The sequence below is a fragment of the Nanorana parkeri genome, unplaced genomic scaffold (assembly GCF_000935625.1).
Source record: "Nanorana parkeri isolate BGI_ZX_2015 unplaced genomic scaffold, ASM93562v1 scaffold7, whole genome shotgun sequence".
Lineage (NCBI taxonomy): Eukaryota > Metazoa > Chordata > Amphibia > Anura > Dicroglossidae > Nanorana > Nanorana parkeri.
In genome coordinates, this window is record NW_017306275.1 from 4,475,795 (window position 1) to 4,489,637 (window position 13,843).

Below are 13,843 nucleotides of genomic sequence, written 5' to 3' on the forward strand. Positions count from 1 at the left end.
GGGAGTGGTTTGCTTTGCTCTGTCTGTGTGTAGATATAAACACAGCTTACTAGAACACACAGGATTGGCTCCATAGGACCCTGCAATGGAAAGGAGTCACCCTAAAACAGGATATCAGGACCGGTGCTCAGGGGAGCAGCTGATTCTGTAGAAAACTAAAACTTTTAATTATCAGGGAGCAGCGTTTATTGTAAGTGATTAATTCAGCATTTCAAATAGATGAAAAACCTTTTGACTTTAATATCACATGAATTCATTTAAACAAAGAACCAATGTATATGAACAGCTGGTGAATACTTATAAAATGATGGGTTTGATTGGGAAATATTTATAGTACATAATTTAGTAATAGAAACTAACAGTCCCCAAGGCACAATCTGCCGCACTAGTAGTAAAACACATGTGTCTGCATTAATACAGAACTAGTTACAACAGTGAAAACAAATGGCATAAAATTGGTATCTGCATAAATGATTAAAAAATCAATCTATCCAATCTCCCTGATAGACTTGGTGAGATCAGTACTAAACCATGAAGCGGTTCCTAGGGCACAGGAAAGTCCTTGACAGTGAGAGTGTAATTTTACACTGAACGGATTTATAACTCCTTCCAGCTCACCTCAGTCTAACCTCATTGCTTCTGAGCACAGGAATGATATAGAACCTCTATTTCACATTGCTACAGACAGTGACAAACAGAGGATTACCCTTTGTACTGCTCATCACGGTAACGCTCACATGCTCCCTTAAGCTGAATGAAATAAGATTTTATTAATTTCTTTTTCAGTATACTGGCAATCTTCTTACTGCAAAGCCGCTTAACACTACAATAACTCTCACATACAAACTCATTCAGGGTTTTTCTCTATTTGCAGAATATATTCAATTTTGATTTGCATTAGTAAGCTGTTTCATTTCCATAACATGCATATGAGCAATAAAATGTCATTTCATGTAAAGCTGTCACAAACCAAGGCAATTCAAACTGAACAAATGGAAGATGCATAAGCATAGGTTACCTTCAGTGTGAACTGCTGGTGAAACTGATGAGTAGATCGAGGGATATCAATTGCTGAAGTTATATAAAAACTTTAATGTAGTGGCTTCAAGGACCATTAAACAGACTTTGGGGTGAGATAAAGCTGAACTTAATTCTGCTCATATTTTTTTTCCCTGTATCGGTTCCTCTCTCCTTCCTTGATCAATTTGCTGATACAATTTGTAATTAAAAACTTTATGTTTTCATGACATTCCATATTTAAGACACAGTGACATAATCATGTCTTGTGGTCAGCACAGCTTCATAGCTTCATGAAATGATCACAGCACCCTGCCTCGGAACTCCAAGGAAATATGCAAATATCAAAAAGTCTGGATGGGTGGATCTCAGTCTGAAGGAGTGGGCATTCCTAAACAGGCTGCATTTGCATACAGACCACCCTAGGTGATGCCTACATGTGATGTTGAACCTCCATGATTGAAACAACTGAAATCCAATGAATGAAAGAGCTGGGGTGGGAAGGAAAGTGTTTTTATGATGCTGGATTTCCCCCCGCCAGGAAATGAGGGGGCTCTATCGAACAAGCTGCAGCTTCTAATGCACATTGTGAGAAGCCTGGAGTATGCAATAAAATCAGATTATGCAATTTCAGTCCAGGAGAGGAGTCTGTATAACTCGGTAAGACTGAAGGTAAGACTGGAGTTCAGCTGTAAGGAGACTTGGACATTTAAAATGCAAAGCTTTACCACATTTAGAAATCAATTTCTATAGGTGAAGCATTTCCTTATCCTGAACAAGCAGAAAAAAGCACGTTAGAACAAGCTCTCATTCACCTCTGTAGCTATAGGCATTGTGGGGAAATTCATCTTCAAGGTTCTCAGCAGAGGAACTGAATCCACAGCTTCCTACCCCTTTACTTTCTGGGGTAGCTGAATCTTGGCAGCCTGCCAGCCTGTAAGCAATCAACTGAAATCCAATTTTAGAGTCTTTGTTGTGGTCTTTGAGGATCTATGAGAATAAATTACTTCACATTCTATGCAGCTAGAGAGGTTGGGATGGCTCATTTTACAACTCTTTTATTATTTGTTAAGAATATGTAAATACTTTAATATCCTTAGTCTGGGCACAGGGGCACTTTACACTGATATGACGTACAGACGACACACTTACTTCCTAATATAACATTTCAGCTTCATAGTATAGCTTTGTGGCTTCCTATGTAATTCTGGTCAGCTAATCTTGTGATACCTCTGCAAGTCACGGCGAGCTCTGCTATTTCCTGGTTTAGGATATCTGCTTCCAGGGTTGGCTTTCTGCTTATTTCATTCAAGTGAAGTGATGACATAGAAAGAGGCACTGCGGAACCAGGATATAAGTGTGTCAACCTGCCAGGCTGTGCAGTATGGCAGCCATGTGTAAATCACAAATCTGACTGTACAGAGTTACAAATACTTTAGTAGATAAATCAGTAAACATGTTATTTTCAGACTTGTGTTTATATCAACTTTCACATGAATATTCATTGTAGAGGGTGTGAGTTGCAGCTGAAGTATAATAAAATCCATAAGATCAAAACTGAATATGCTGACGTAAATTTAAGTGACATTGCACTTATACCAATAACTGTCTGTTGCTCTCCTTAAAGATGATCGCTGATAATGCCTGAACAACGGAGTATTAACAAGATCATTTGAGCTAGACTAATGCTTGAGCTTGACATTGCTGCCCGGGACACGATTAATATAATATCACTAGAGGAGACTATAATTGGCTTCACCGCCTGCAATCCAAATAGCAAGGGTGATGTCAGCGGGTGAGGCTGGCACTTGAAATGAAAGCGCAGCTGCTCGCATACAGCAGGTCACCAGTATAAAGACAGAGAGAGGGAGAGATGTCAGCTGCAATAGTCTTCTCATTAAATGTGCACATTAGGTCAGTGCTGTGATTGAGAATGTTGCATCTCTTGACCATAGTTAGAGTTTAATAGCTGGGGCAGCAAGGTGCAGCCATGATTAATGCCAGGAGGACAAATGTTCTTGTCAGCATTGTATGTGAATCCTGAAATGATAAGGACAAAGATTGTGCTGTAAAAAAAATGTTGTCCCATGCAATTAAATATCAGACTTAATGAGGACACCCATGTATGAGATGTGACAATAGCATGATCCTGTGTATGATTGCTGTTGTAGGAACCAGCGTAGGAAGGTCTCTGCAAGTGCTTGCCCTACTCTCCATAGCAAAAACTGGGACAATACTGGCACAGCTGGCTTGCCTCTATATGTCCAACAGCCCTCTTCTGCCTATGGGCACCTATAATGGGTGTTTGTACAGAAATTAGATGTCCATTGACCTAGGGCTGTTTTTAGAATGTCTACAAAAAAGTTTCTGTCCAGGTATCATCTTCCAACTAATATATACTGTATATGATCCCTATGCAGAATCAAAGCTGAAAGATTTCTATACTTCACCCAGATACACAAAACCTCGGGGAGGGAGCTTTCAAGACACTCGATCTTCAGTCCCAGATTGTTACAGTTAAAACAAATTTTATTAGATTCACAGCTAAAAATCTGTTATAAATAACAGCCTTAGAAAGATAGTACAGTTTGTACTTAGGTACGTTAGTTGTTTCCATGATGTGCAACAGTTTCCACATAAATCTATCATCCTTGAGTCTTTTCTAGGATCCTCGACATGTTTCACCGCCTTATGGCTTCCTCAGGAGGATTGCAACACCTAGAATGCCTAAATTGTGGACCATGTTATTGTGGATCCAGCAACAGAGGTCGGTTAACCTGCGGGAGCCGTGGACGTGCACACTAGCAGGCAGGCTGGAACACCCCAAACACCAAGGGAACTGATGTATTTTCTGATGCCAGCCTCATTCAACTTTGATTCTACATTAAGTTTTGGGGTGTGTCACTCATATCTAAATCTGCCATAACACACACACCTTCTTTTGTGTTATCTATATATGATTCCTATATCTCTCCTGATTGTTTAAAATGTTGGGTGATCTGGGACAAGAAACTGGCATCATGGAAGGGAGATCTGGATAAGATCTTACTCCAAACGGAATTGAAATGGATCTTTAGGTGAAATACAAAATCTCCACATTGGCCTAAATGAAGGTTTCATTTATGGACCATTTATCCACCAAATCCTTGGAAGTGGGTAACTGCTGGAGAGGCATTATCTTTGTCTTGTCATACGAATAGCCTGCGAGCTGCTGCGGGTGGTGGCAGCTGTCATTGTATTGCACAGTGCCTCCCACCAGCTCTCATGAGTCTCACAGAGTTGTGAATGTGGTCTTATTCATTTATGTAAAACCTTTATCCCAAAGAGAATATAAACTGTTGCTGTAACTGTGGCAGTGTAGGTATGAGCTGGAGTTACATAGTTACATAGTACAGTATTTGAGGTTGAATAAAGACACAGGTCCATCAAGTTCAGCTTTCTTATTCAAGTTCATGTAAATCTACTAGAGCCATACACCTGTAGGATTTTGTTCAAAAATATTTGCTTCCAGAAAGTTTGTTTGATTTTCTAATAGTTAATCAACAATAAATTTTGACCATAGTGATAAAAAAAATCGAAGGATGGGAACTTTCTCGCCAACAAATTAAATTCTAACAATGAATGTTCATTACATGTTCAGTTCCATTTTTGGAATTCATTCCATAAAAAAAGGTTAATATCAAACAAAATTTCGAATGAAAATCATGAAGTATTATGGAATTTACATCCATACCATCTACCAATGTATGGCCAGCTTAATACTACCCTGTCCACAGACTGACAATACTGCTGACCATGGCTTGGTTGCTCCCCCATAGAGTAGAGCCACCCTAGGAAAGGAAGTTACTGTTACTGGTTGGATTACCAGGTGAGAATAAAGGAAAAAAGCCTAAAAAAGAAAACACCGGATACACTGACGAGAACCTTAAGCAGAGAGAGGAATAGTTATCATGTCTGACAATGTATTTATTTTTGCCTGTGCCCTCCTGATCCAGAGACACATCTACCCCGCATTTCTTATGCGTTTCACAAGAATAGGAAGTAAGGGAAAATCTCTGCAGTGGAGTCACAGACAGAAGATAAAATTGTCAGTCGTTTTATCTATTCTCTTCCCTATTCCTACCGAAGGCCGAAAACGGGCATATTCACACCTTTCCATTTTCACATGAAAACACATGAATTTTGCTCTCTGCATTTGAAGAAGAGATCCAATTCCTTACTGTGTGGCTGGTTCACACCTTTGCGCTTCTGTTTAGCACATTTGTGAAGGGAAACTTTCAGGCCCCATTTACACTTCCAGTATCTCTGTGCTTACTATGTGTATTTTTGTAACTTTTTCTCCTTTATCTTGTGTTCTGGTTGTGCTGTGTCATCATTATATATAAACTCTTTCAATTTTTTCTTAGCCAAAGTGCTAATATATACACTCTGAGGAATTATGACAATCCACACTTCAACACATATCTTTTTATTCAGCTGTGTTGTGTGTTTATACAACACAAGGATTTGTTAATTGGATTTGTTTTATAACATTTGGAGAAATGGACGAGACATGTTTTAGTCTAGATGAAATGAGACATTACTACATGGAAAGCTCGCCTACTAAAATGGTATTTCTACTTTACAGATCTTCCCTGGGTTTTCCACAAGCCGCTTCCATTTGCAATCACTATTATGTGGCAATATAGTTAATATGAAATATATATTTGCATGACTGCTGTTGATTCATTACTGGTAAAATGAACGAGGGTAACTGGTGTAAGCCTATAAGTTTGCTGGTAAGTGATTGTGGATTTAATGTGGATCTATGTAAGCTGTAACAGCTGTGGTTTTATAGGAGCCATTTGTTGAGTGTTTATGTCTTGATGTGGTTGGAGGAGATATTGAAATGCAACTCTCGCATTCATCTACTTACTGGTTACTCAGCCTTAGTCATTATGGAAGTTATAAAGTACAAAACTGAAAACAATAAATCTAAGATGATGAAGTCTAAGCAACAGTGTACCACATTTTTGTAGAAAGGAAACAAGTTTAATGTGGGAATGAAGCAGGAAATTCGGTGTTGGTATCTTTTGTCACAGGATGTTTGATCTTTGTCAGAAAGGATCCTGGGGCTGACAAGCTAATTATGCAAACAAGAGGTTTAAAGTGATATTAAAATCAAAAGGTTTTAAGCTATTTCAAAGGATGATTAAATCACTTACAATCAAATCTGCTCCTTGATGTTTAAAAGTTTTAGTTCCCTGCAGAATCAGCTGGTCCTCTTGCAGGGTCCTATGGAGCCACCCTATGTGTGTGCTAGTAAGCTGTGTGTCTCCACATACACACAGGCACAGCAAGGCAAGTCACTCCTCTGCTCCTCCTTCCTCTTCCAAGCGAGTAGATGTTGGAGTCTGCACTGTTCCTTGTGATCTTGTACTGGACAGGTAGTTCAGGGAAGCTGTTCAGAAACACGACAACAGTAAGTGTTTGGGAAGAAATGTAAAGAGATACTTTGATGGGCAATATATATTAGTTTGATCTGGATTAATTATTGAAAAAAAGGATTGAGAGTTTAATACTACTTAAATTTATAAAAGGGAAGGTTAGTGTTAGGGTTACAGGGAGAAGTAGAGTGATGTTTAATGTTAGGGATACAGGTAGGGTTAAGGTGTGTCTATAGCCATACCTTTTTTTTAGTCTGGCACAGGAAGTGAGGAGAAATCTCACTAAGAGCATTACAGACAGATGTCAAAAATAGCTGTAGATAGCAGTAGAAGCAGACAGGGGTTCTAACCCTTCCCCATTCTGTCCAAAGTTTAAAAAAATTTGGGTATAGACACACTTTAATGTTAGGGTTACAGGGAACATTAATTGTAGGGCTGCAGGAAGGGTTAGTGTAACAGGTAATGTTAGAATTAGATACATGGTAGGTTAGTGTTACGATTACGGGATGGACTAGTGTTAGAAATACATGGTAGGTTAGTGTTAGGGTTACAGAATGTACTAGTGTTAGAAATACATGGTAGGTTAGTGTTAGGGTTACAGAATGGACTAGTGTTAGAAATACATGGTAGGTTTGTGTTAGGGTTACAGAATGGACTAGTGTTAGATGTTCATGGTAGGTTTATGTTAGGGTTAAAGAATGGACTAGTGTTCAATGTACATGTTAGGGTTAGGGTTACAGAATGGACTAGTGTTAGATGTACATGGTAGGTTAGTGTTAGGGTTACAGAATGGAGTAGTGTTAGATGTACATGGTAGGTTTATGTTAGGGTTAAAGAATAGACTAGTGTTCAATGTACATGTTAGGTTAGTGTTAGGGTTACAGAATGGACTAGTGTTAGATGTACATGGTAGGTTAATGTTAGGGTTACAGAATGGACTAGTGTTAGATGTACATGGTAGGTTTGTGTTAGGGTTACACAATCGACCAGTGTTAGATGTACATGGTAGGTTTGTGTTAGGGTTACAGAATGGACTAGTGTTAGATGTACATGGTAGGTTAATGTTAGGGTTACAGAATGGACTAGTGTTAGATGTACATGGTAGGTTTGTGTTAGGGTTACAGAATGGACTAGTGTTAGATGTACATGGTTTTGTGTTAGGGTTACACAATGGACCAGTGTTAGATGTACATGGTAGGTTTGTGCTAGGGTTACTGGGAAGGTTAGTATTAGGGTTACAGGGAGTATTTGTGGGGTTACAGAGAGGGTCAGTGTAAGAATTAATGTCAATGTTAGGATAACATAAAAGATCACTCTTAGGATTAAAGACAGGGCTAGTGTTAGGATTGCGTGGAGGGTTAGTTGTGTCAGGATCACATAAAGGACTAGTGTGAAGATTAATGTTAGGGTTAGGATTCCACAAAATGTTAGTGTTAGGGTTACAAAGAGGGATACTGTTACGATTACTGGGAGGTTTATTGTTAGAGTTTTTGGGGGATTTGCGTTAGGCTAGTTTGAAGGTTAGTGTAACAGAGAAGATTGGTGTGAAGATTAATGTTAGGTTAGGATTCTGTAAAAGTTTAGAAGTTTAGTGTTACAAAGAGGGATAGTTTAAGTTTAGGATTTTTTTTTTGGGGGGGGGGGGGGGGTTTGTGTTAGGGTTACAGAGAGCGTTAGAATGAGGGTTAGGGTTACATAGAAGATTAGTGTTAGGGTTACAAAGAGGGATAGTTTTAGTGTAGAATTTTGGGGGGTTATGTTAGGATACAGAGAGTGTTAGAATGAGGGTTAGAGTTACATAGAAGATTAGTGTTACAGAAAGGATCAGTGTGAAGGGACTTTAGAGAAAGGCATCCCACTCTACACTGGGAGCTCTGCGCCAAACAACTACCAGCACTAATGTGTTGGCATCAAAGGCTAATGTGAGGTGGTAGGAACTCCCTGTTGAAATCTATACTCATATCTTAACACATTTCTGAAATCAGTAACATAAGAAATTCTCAGGATTCTGTGCATAGCCCCCATATAATACATTTTGGCCCAGGGGTGAAAATAAAGAAGATAAACTCACCCGATCCTCGGTCCTAGTGACCGTTCACCTCTCTTCCTCTCTGCTCTGGCTGTGGTATATCACATGGCGTCTACTGGACTTGCATTAGGTATGATGATGTCACAGGTTCTTAGACCGCTGGAGCCCAGGGGAAGAAGAGGCTGTGGGGAAGTGTGTAGCAGCCCGGAGGGACTGAGGGCTGAGTGAGTATATATTCTTTATTTTCGTCCTTAGACCAAAATGAGCACTTAAGCCTTGCAGTGCTGGGGTAGTCCCACTGCAAGGGTTAATTTAAAAGAATCCTCTTTAAAATACAAAAACTTAAATGAAATGACAGAATCCTCTCATAAACCTTAGTAATGTATATAGCTCTAAATCTTGATTACATCAGAATTAAAAGAAAGTATTGCTCATTTGCATGGGGAAAGACACTTCATCACTTTGTCCTTGGAGGTGACATCTCTAGTATTTGTGTGACAGTTGCTGTATAGAGTCCAACAGGATTCTTAGAAGACATGCTAACATGAATAAGCCTGTTAGTATAATGGCATTACAGCAATTCATTACAATGAAACACTTTCCTTTGTTTGCGGTTTGTAAGATCTTATTTTCTGTGTATCATTCGATTAAATTCGGCCTCTTGACGACTTGATGTATGCAAATCCTGCTAAGATCTTTTAAAATTCTGCATGAGAAATGAGGCACTGGTGTCCTGCCTTGGATACTTGTCTTTCCCTGTGTTACAGAGCAAAAGTAATTTGTGAGTGATAAAGAAACTCAAATGATGGTACATATGCTATACAAATCGGGGTACACTGGAACAAGGACACATTCTGCTGATAAGAGTTTCATACTTAGTATCTATTCTGCATCAGTTGGGAGCGCAATTAAGTAATGCATTCAAGTCAGTTCTGCAAGGCACTGCAAAAGTTACATAAGCACTGCGGCTTGTTGAGAAACACTCATAGCCAGCTCACTCCATCATCATGCACCACTGTTCTACTGGCTACAGAGGTGAATGCTGGAGTGATTTTACTACAGAATGAACAGTGTTGTCACTCTGCTAAAGGAAGTTTGAAATCACAGAACCTACTGGCACCATCAATAGGTAATAAAAGTGTATTATGGTCAAACTGCATAATACTGTGATTTTATATTAATCTGACAAAAGTTCTACCCTAAATCTAGGTTGAGTAATATAAAGGTAAGTGATGTTCTGTGCACATGTGGTATAATGCAGAGGTGCCATCTAAACAGATGGGTCATTTAAGAAAGAAACCCTAAAATGGGGTACTCCTTATGGACCGGAAAAGGAAATAGGGAGAAGAGTTAATAGAAGGAAATAAGGGGATAAGTGAGGTGGCGGAGGGGGGCAGGAAAGATTTGTGGGGAACAACTGGAGAAGGACTGGACAGAATGTCAGAGAGTAATGATAGTCTAGTTCCAGAAGTGAGGTAGTAGGGTTAGAGAGAGTTCACATCACATTATCTACAAAAAGGCAGAGTTTATGTCGATATCTGGCTATCTCTATGCCATGTATTTCAGGCTTCACCTTTATTGCCAATGCAAGGAGCTCAGTTCCAGCGTAAATAGAAGTGGGGAGATGTGACGCCCTTGTCTCATGCTTCTTAGTATGGGAAACTGGGGAGCATACCTGACAAAAGCACTCATGCCAATGTATAGTACTTGGGCCCATTTCAGAAAGTTGGGTCCGACCCCCCATTTGGCAAATTGAGTGCAATGTGTAAATATTTTAATACAGATTATTCAGGAATGTCTATAAAGTAGCATATTAACAACTGTATGCAGTGCAGAGTCAGTTGCCAAGGTGCGAGATTATATGTTCCTATCAGGACCAGATATTTGGTGTTACATGGACTGTTTATATGGAGGATAGAAATATGTGCACTATGATCCCTTCCCACTTTTTTCCAAATTTGGAATTATACTTTAAATCTAAAAGGGAAGGAATACACTTTGAGGCCAATGAAAGAGTGTGTGGCAGCAGGCAGAAAAAAATGTCTGGGTTCAATTGTAATACTGAAGTTCGTCCTCTAGGGGGAAGTGCTGAGGGGGCTGGGGGCTCGGAGGTAACAAGCCTAGCTGAGGCAAGCTGGCTGGTTAGGGCCTCTACAAGAACTACCAGACTCCTAAGAAAGCAGCTCCAACCTGGAACCAGTCTGTGTGTCTGATGGACTGAGGGGCAGATCACCTGTGTGGTGAAAAGCAGCTTGTGTGGCAAAAGACCAGCCTGTGTGGCAAGGGGACAAGAAACAGCCTGTGTGGCAAGCGTTTTGGAAACAGCCTGTGTGGCAAGCATTTTGGAAACAGCCTGTGTGGCAAGTGTTTTGGATACAGCCAGTGTGGGAAAGGCTTTTGTTAAAGAGACAACCTGAAGTCGGCGCGACTTTGAAAATGTTAGTTTGCCGAAGGAAAAAGCTGTACTTTATGTTTGAAAACACCTGCAAGGGAAAACCTGTGTGGACTTTAGAGTTTAAATCAATAAAAGTGGGCAAAGAAGCCCTTAAAAAGAAGGGGTAAGCGAGTGGAAGTGTCCTTAATGTGCTACCATTTGAAGCTAGTTCTCACAAGTGCATGAACACTGCAAGCAACTGGATATTTGTCCTATTAGATGACAGCAGCAGAAAACATAAAGCATCTCTGTGTAGCATCCGTCAAAAATTTGCAAAGGAGTGGAGAGTGGGGGGAGAACTTAATGACTTATCATTATTTCATTCCTCTTAGCGTTGTCACTACAACAATATTTTCTTTGTGAGATTTTAATTAATCTCTGGATCAGCGCTTTTTTAAACACAATACTGCTTTATTTCTAGATAAACGTGAATAAAGTCAAGCATGTGACTGAAATAATTTCCTGTTAAGTAATTTTATAAAAAGTATAAAGTTACTACAGTACCTTCAGCTTGGACCATTGCCAAGACCCTGCCTTGATAGAACAACTTCATTCTTGTAGTGCTCCAAACGGGTTTCCAAGATATGACATCAGGGCATAGGAAAACCTCAGAAACAATGTATCTTTTTCCTGCTGTGAACAATAAGGCCCTATTCACACCAGCAGCAGTTGTCCATAGCCATCAACTAAACACAGTTTTAGGAAGATACTTGGGACTTTTCAGGTACTCCCTTAATGGATTTACACAGACATGTTCCTTGAGTATAAAAATTCTCAATTGTAATATACATATAAGATAAAGCATATATTAAAAAACACATTATAAAAGCTCGGGTACCTAAGCTTTTTGTTCTCATGTGGGATCTGTTTTCCCAACAAGTCACAAGTTACCCAACAGTTTACATCTGGCTACGTTATTGTGCTATATTCTTTTCAATGCTGTTACCAGGTTGTCCAATTGGGGTGAGGGTATGTTATGACGCATTTTGCAGTCATTATAAACTGCTTCGTGAAGGGAATGTAGAAAATATGAGTGAATCACATCTCCTAGAATTCCCAAGCATGGCACCCCAATATGGTCATTGCCTAGGAAGGCCAGAAGGACTCAGCACAGAATGAACACCACACAGCGCCTGCAGTACATCTTTGTACTTACTGAATATTTTCAAATGGTCCAAATAAGTACATATTCTGGGTCTATGTAAATCCATTAAGTTAGTATCTGAAAAGTCCCAAGTATCTAAAACTGTGTTTGGTTCTCTTAATGTGGATATGGTACAGTTGAGATAATATTCGCTGGTCCACATAGCAATATTCTATAGCCATCAACTATGTGTTTTGACCATGTGTTTTCACCTGAGAAGCATGAAAATGCACAGTTGGCAGTATACGTTATTTGACTCTCATGTAAGAAGCCATTCTTTTTGAGGCAATAGATGGAACTTTAGGATATTTTTTACATTAGTATCAATTTATCTCTCTGATGAAAAGTAGTAGCCACACATAGTGATGAGCCTGGGTTTGGTGCAAATCCAGTTCCCCAAAGTTCAACCTAGACTATTGTTGGACAGAAGTCACCATAATCTACACTGTATATCCAGCACATATAATATACTAAAGGAAATTATCTCCTCAGAAACGTGAGCCATGTGTATTATATGAAGTCTTTAGATATACTCTAGGTTTTGGGTATTGTGTGGTAAAGCTAAAGGATTCTTGATGGTGAATTTGGTTTCAATAAAGTTGTAAATGTAAAATAGAAATTTTGTGTTAACTTGGCAAAGTTCATCTGTGTACAAATTAATTGCAAAGCCTGGGAAACACTGGTTTCAAAATTGGGCCCCTTGTGCACCATGACAAAGAGAACATTGAGTTAAATGGCTCAAAACATACATGTGGTAAGTGAAGTCTTTACAGTACATATGGTCTCTGTCTAGAAACAGCACTGCAGTATTGGCATTCACAAGACAGCCTTTATTTTTCCTAATGGCTCCTCCAAGTGTTGAGGATATTGTAACACTTTATTGCACTGATGGGCAAGGCTACCTACAGAATTCTGACTTGTGGTGATTGGTTAAGAATATCCAAACCAGCCAATTACTTCATTCTTCAAGAATGCTCAGCCAAGGGATGTTATCCAGGCTTGAACGGGATACTGATATTCGAGTGTTGCCTGAGCTGACCATAACTGGATAAACAAGTATGACCATAACCAAGACTGACTATTGCAGTGGAAGATGAATAAATATATTTTTTGCTTTCAAGTTTTCTTGCAACATTCTGTAAATGTTCATATTAAAGCTTCTGTTGTAATAGAGAAGACACCAGCCACTACTAGGACGATTGTACATCACCCCCTACTTTATCTGCTCTTGCAAAGAGCATACTCCTATTAACTGGATAGTGGATTCTGGCCGTGCATTAGGCCAAGGGCAGGCCAAGATCTGGATAATTAAGAGCAAGTATGTGGATCACGACTTCTAAATGTCACTTTCCAGAGACTATTGAAGCCAGGATCAGCATAATAGGCAACTAGCATTTTCAGAAGGAAGTCAGTAATGGAAGCCTTGCACATAACCATTAACAAATGGTTACGTATAAAAAGAAAAATCAATACAGCTAATATAAGTATCCGGGAATGACAGCTGCCAGTGAGGAGATTCCACAGACGGCAGCGGAATGTAAATACAGCAGGTAGTGGGCTGGTGTAATAGCCAGCCTACTATTGGCCATTTCAAATTGCAATAGCAGCCTGGCTGTTGCACCCGCCCACTGCTTGCTGTGTCCTCATGTATGTTTTGAGCCATTTAACTCAATGTTCTCTTTGTCATGGTGCACAAGGGGCCCAATTTTGAAACCAGTGTTTCCCAGGCTTTGCAATTAATTTGTACACAGATGAACTTTGCCAAGTTAACACAAAATTTCTATTTTACATTT

General features: G+C 39.5%; 1 protein-coding gene across 1 annotated transcript in view; it reads right to left on the reverse strand.

Annotated features, from left to right (window-relative positions):
• Nucleotides 1-1,583: 1,583 nt before the first annotated feature.
• Nucleotides 1,584-13,843, reverse strand: part of LOC108784949 (acetyl-coenzyme A synthetase, cytoplasmic-like) — a 57,887-nt gene continuing 45,627 nt past the window's right edge. Inside the window, exons 19-20 of the mRNA XM_018553904.1 lie at nucleotides 2,424-2,431; nucleotides 1,584-1,593 (exon numbers count right to left, since the gene is read on the reverse strand). The gene's annotated coding sequence lies outside the window, so the exon portion shown is untranslated. The remainder of the gene's footprint in view (nucleotides 1,594-2,423; nucleotides 2,432-13,843) is intronic.